Below are 6,319 nucleotides of genomic sequence, written 5' to 3'. Positions count from 1 at the left end.
AGGACGGCGATGCCGGAGGACGGTTGGCAATTGCTGGATGATGTCGGCGCCGGTTCACGGAGGACGGTGACGGCGGAGGACGGTCGGCGATCGCTGGAGGACGTCGGTGCCGGTTCACGGAGGACGATGACGCCGGTCCACGGAGGATGACGCCGACGCTGGTTCACGGAAGATGACGGTGCCAGTTCATGGAGGACGGCGACGCCGGAGTGCACCGGTTCATGGAGGACGGTGATGCCGGTTCGTGATGAGGCAGAGCGATCATTCTGTGCATGCAATGCCTGTCGGGTGCGGTATAAGTCCGGCTTAGTGCTGCCGGAATACCGCCCGACAAGGATCAATTTTTTTTTTTTTTTAATTTAGCGACAGATTAGCGACGGATAATGTTCGTCGCTAATCTGTCGCAAAGTAGCGACATAATTAACGACAGATAATTTTTTCCGCTAATTAGCGAGCAAAAATTCGCGATGGCCTCTATCCATCGCTAATTCGTCGCTAAGCCGTCGCTAAACAGTTTAGCGACGGCTTAGCGATGGATTAGCGAGGGATAAAGGCCGTCGCTAATCCACGGTTTTCTTGTAGTGTGCCTCCCTGCGAGGTAAACCCCGGGTCGAGTCACAACACCCAAGCCCTTATGGAGCCCACCAGTTAAAACCACAGCCAATAACACCTTGTCAAACCCTAATAATCAAATAAGAATTGATGATCTCATTATTCATAGGATTTTGCTACAATTGATCACCATCCAAGTAAAGTAATCTTCACTAAATTGCACGTCATTATTGGTATACTTGAGGCTATAATGGATCGGGTCTACTACGTTTAACAATCTGTTGTCCCCCTTGATCCAGCTGCAATTAATTACTTAATGCCCAACCTAAGCCAAAATCGTTCAAGGTACGTATACCAGATGCGGACCTAGGTCCAATCAGTACTGAAATGTGCAAGTTGCTACAAATTGATATTTAATCATTTTGGTTTAAACTAGTATCCATTCCAAACCCACCCATCCATCCCGAAAGGTACCGATCCAACTGAATTTGCTTTGTTTCTCGGAAAACTACCCCTTTTCAGCATGAAAAGGGATCGTTTTCCCATGAATGAACGCAAACATATGCTCACGGGAAAGGAAAGCTGCTCATGTGCTACTCCAAATGGGCCTCACCTTTTCCCGCCGGATGTGTCACTTGAGGGGAAATGCCTTCTCAAGGGGAAAGGATAGGAAGCCTTTTCCCGTGGGAAAAGGCATCCTAGTCTTGCGCAACAAGCCTAGACATGTTCATGTCACAATTTTGTCCAAGATGAAACAATCTTGTTATCATAAAGAATGGATTTTTCTTTAAAAGTCAATGATCTTAGGGCTCTTAATAATGAATGTACATTGCCTATCAAAAAAATAATAATGAATGCACATTAAAAACCATTGTTTGACTGAAAAAGCTCCACTAGAATTACATATGAGAAAGACATTTCCACGAACCCTATTTTACTCAATCTATAATGGAAACCTTCCTAATGCTTGTGGATGCATGAAAACCACCTTGCCTAATTTCATGGCATATTAGAAAGAAGAAGAATGGAAAAAACTATTTTCCTTAGTGCGCCTCAAAGCATTTCACAATGACTTGCTTATGGTGTGCAGGGTCGCCTGCGTGGTCAACAGGATCGTTGTGAGGGTCTGAAATGGAAGGCACTGAATCAAACCCCCTGGTGCGCGAGCTTGTCCATAACTTTCAGAAGTGGGCCACATAAGGTAGGGTGGTCATGGGGCTCCACTCGGGGTTTTCCTCGCTTCGGCAAGGGTTCTTCGTTATCAAAAAGACCTGCTCATGGTGTCCTAATCATGTCTTTCTAGGCATGACAATTCTAGCTGGCTGGGAAGACGAGGGGACCATGTTTAAATTCGGTGGGCTTAATTGAAATTGAAATGGATTTGACTAGGAAAGGTCCATATCCAACTGAAAAAAATCTAAAGCCAGACTTTAGAGCAGTCACCATAAACTCCAGCGTGCTTCCCCCTTCATTCCCAAAGCAATTCCTTGTTGCTTCCTAAACCTTTCTCTTTCACTTTTTGCTGTTTCTTTTGCTTCTCATTGGCTTTTCCCTCACTTTTATGTGTTCATATTATATTTTTTACTATCCAAGCTTAGATAGTGATTTTACTAAAAATGATTATATTGTCATTACAAAAATAGCATATTTTTTGAAATACCTAGCAATTTGAAAAAAACAAATCGTATATCCAAGATTTGGATTCTTGATTTTTTTTAGAACAATTTTACCCCTCCACAAATATATCCCGACCTTCCCAACTCTTTATTTGCTAATGTTCTAAAAAAGTGTAAACCTTTGTTTAAAAAAAAATGACACATGTAGGAGGACATTGGCAACTCATGGTTGCAAAGGTCATAGTGCATTTGTAAATGCCCTCCTATCTATGCCATTTTTTTTTCAAGCAGGCGAACAAGCAGAAATATACTAAGACTTTCTTAACTCATGGTTGTCAATGTTACACTCTAAAAGCAAAAGGGCTTTTAGCGACGCTTTTGAAGCATCGTTAAAGGTTTTAGCAGCACTTTTGCAAATAGCAGGCGCCTGCATGTCCTAACATTTGCAAATACAATAAGACATTCTCAACCATAAGTTGCAAAGGTCGCAAAAATGTGTGCTAAAATTTTATAAGAGGCACATGCATGAAAACATTTGCAAATGTAAAAATATTTAATTAAAAGATGTTCACACATTTTGGGGACATTAACAACCATGAATTGGGAAGGTTGTATTGTATTTATGAATGTCCTCTTGCCTAAAAAAAACTGCATAAATAGGAAGATATTTGCAAATACAATACAGCTTTTTGGAGACATTGCATATTTTGGTTCACACATTTTGTTTTTTTGAATGTCTTCATGCACGTGCCATTTTTTTTTCAGGTCGGATGACATTCACAAATACAGTACGACCTTCGCAACACATTTGTAAATGTTAGAGTAAAAAGTGGTTCACACATTTTGGGGACTTTTGCAACTCATGGTTGCTAATGTCGTACTGCATTTGCGAATGTCGAGACATGTTAGGCAAGGGTTTTCAACAAAATGACACGGTCAAGAGAACATTTACAAATAAAGTACGACCTTTTGAGGACATTTTCACATTTTGGGAACATTCGCAAGTAAAGAGTTGCGACAGTCCTGCTATTTGCAGATGGGTTAAAAATGTCCTAAAAATCGGTAATCAAAATTTTGGATATACAAAGAATTTTGTCAAATTGTTAGGTATTTCAGAAAATATGCCATTTTGCAAAGACAGTAGATGATTTTCAGTTGATTTTAAATCTCTTGGTACTCACTTTCATGTTACCCACTTTCATGTCATTTCTTATTAGGCTTTTATTTTCGCTTCATATTGCTTTTTATGTACTTCTCATACTCTTCTACAATTGCTTCACAATTGTATTCCATTTTGGGCTTTATGTTATTTTCTTCATTTCATGCTTTTCTTCACGTATCCATTTGATGTTATTTTCTTCACTTCATGATTTGCTTTTGAAGAATTACTAGACCAATGGAGCTTTGCATGTGGCTAAATATGCAACAACCAGGGAAGAACAGGTTGGATCCCCTTGTCCATATGCCGATAGGATCCGGCTAATTGGATCTGATGCGTAACAAATGTTTGGTTCGGATCTGCATCAGCAGATTTTACCCATTTACAACCCAATTTAGTCAGTTGACATTCTCCAACTTGTGGGCATTAGCAAGGAAAGGCTGGAAGTGGGTAACAGCACAGTTAGCATTGCCCGGGTTCAAAGTTGACCAAGTTGATGAATTCTAATGAGATCAACAAGTGATTGTCAACTTGATCACAATTTGACAAACAGGTCTCCACGTTGTACTGCTGCCACACACAAAAGTAGGGATTGGTTTTTATCCCCGATCTCATTGGTCGGTGGTTTGCTGACTTTTAGATCATATCTAACTAGTTGAGAAAATAATTTCTTGCTCATGAATGAACTCCATGAAAGTTTAGTGAATCTTCCTCTCTTAATATTTGTTATAAATAAATAAAAATTTTGAAAAGAATGGTGAATCTTTGTCTACATAAAGACCCTTTTTCAACAACACAAATTCTCTCTCTAAGGATGGCAGTGGACCGGGGAAAACGGGTCCCACCACACCTCGTTTGGACCAGGGATGGAGGACATGAAATGGGGATGGAGGTTAAAATTCAAACCCGTGCAGGGATGGAGGCAGGGATGGACTTATGCTTCCCTCCACCCCGCCTCGTCCCCGATCCCCGCCTTACCCGTCCCGTCCCGCTCTATTCTCGATTCTTCTTTAGAGATGACAGTGGACCGAGGAGAAACAGGCCCCACCCTACCTCGCCTCGTTTGGACCGAGATGGAGGACATGAAACGGAGATGGAGGTTAAAATCAAAACCCATGCAAAAATGGAGGCGGGGATGAACGGTAGGATTTTGAGATGGGGCAGGGTAGAGACCTTGTCCCCCGCCCCGGTCCACTGCCATCTCTCTCTCTCTCTCTCTCTCTCTCTCTCTCTCTATATATATATATATATATATACACACACGTAAAGACCCTTTACCAAGAACACAAAAACTCAGCTCTCTCTCTCTCTAACGTTCTTAATTGACAATTTAGCATGGCCATTTATACCTGGCAACCAAATCGTTTTATTTATGGCATGCAAAGCTTGATTGAGAAGGTGGCACTGCCGATTTTTCATTTCAATGACATGTTCAGCACCGTTTACTTTGGCGCATATATATCTCCCAATTTATATGTGCAGTTTCATCAATAGTATGCATTTTTTTACACTTTTTTGTCATGTACTTGTGTTAAAATTAGTTTTGTTTTTTATTTCTTCCTCTCAATTGTTCATAAGATGCTTGGTTAATCATTTCAAAACTTTGTTTTTCAATTACAAGTGGTATAAAAGTGCAATTTTTTGCTTTATTTTTCATATACATGTTTTTGAGAACAAATTATTTCATTTTATAGGTACACTTATTTTTATGTAGTCGTTATTTTTACTTGTTCTCGTAATAAAGCTTTGATATAAATTTCACTTATCTAGAGCCCGGTCATATGCAGGGGCCGCTTGTCATGTTAGTTAAAAGCCAAGTTATTCTTCTAGAGTAATTCACAAAATGCTGCCCAACATCTTTCTAATTACATTTAGCCACCTGCTTTTATAACTTATGTTCCAAAGACTAATGATTTGTTCAAACTTCAAACAAAAGACCATAACTCCATAAAGACTTGTCCTATAAAACGACTACAAGCTAGGCGGTTGAAAGTAATAACTTGAATGTTTTTTCTGTAAATAGCCTATAAGTTGGACATTTTTTTAAATTACTCTTTCTTCTGTCAGTGCTACTTAAATATATAGTAAATTTTTACATTTTAACTGAAACTGGCTTATAAAAACTGAAGAGAATGTGATAAACAATGGAAAATTATAGGTTACACTTTTGATTAACTGAAAAAACTTTAGGACGTTGGTGATTTTTGCTAAGAAGTGAAGCTTTTTCGAAATTCTTCCGATAAAAAATAGCCTAATATTATCGTGGCAGTAGAAGATCATCCTACCTTTTTTTTCCTCAAATGACTAATTGTTATCTAATGAATTTTTGGGGTTTGATTTGTAAAGCTAATGATAATATGGACAGAACCCTGACTAGGGTTTCTGGTTTTACAAATGGCCAAAACAACTGAAAATTGGTGGGATCCTGCACATATCCAAATAAAAGGTGTATATAGAATTTAAAATGTCATCAAAAGTATCTAAATGATCGTTTTAAACGGAAAAATATGGCGATATTTTCGTTCACAGCCTCGGCCCAAAGTGCAAACTTCAAATTGTTAGGAAAAACTCTCCTGAGAAGAGTGGAAATACCTCGCACCCTGCACGAAGACCTGTTCGTGCTGGCTCAGCCTGTCATACCTTCCGTCGCCTTGATGGCAGCATAAAACCTTTGAGGTTAGGACGCTTACCTCCCGTGCCTACGCTAAGCATTGGCTTGCGCAGATAGGCGACCCACGAAAATCTAACCTTGACTTGGGGGCGAAAAGAGTGGTTAATAATGTTTTTGGAAGAAACTTTTTTTTTTTTCTTCTATGCAGCAGTTGGGGATTCCTCGTTGGATAAAAAAAAATTTAATATCAGTGGTGGTCCATCTGTATCTTTAATTTTCAACGCAGGGTGGTGTCCATTTGCTTTTTGTCATCACTTCTTGGGCCCCTTTCAAACGACGAAAGTTCCACCACCACCACCATCTCCTGCAAGTCTGCAACCA

Source organism: Nuphar pumila, chromosome 5, assembly GCF_984573655.1.
Source record: "Nuphar pumila chromosome 5, dmNupPumi1.hap1.1, whole genome shotgun sequence".
NCBI classification, from domain to species: domain Eukaryota; kingdom Viridiplantae; phylum Streptophyta; class Magnoliopsida; order Nymphaeales; family Nymphaeaceae; genus Nuphar; species Nuphar pumila.
The sequence above is the reverse complement of the archived record's forward strand: the minus strand, read 5'-3'. Positions refer to the sequence as shown.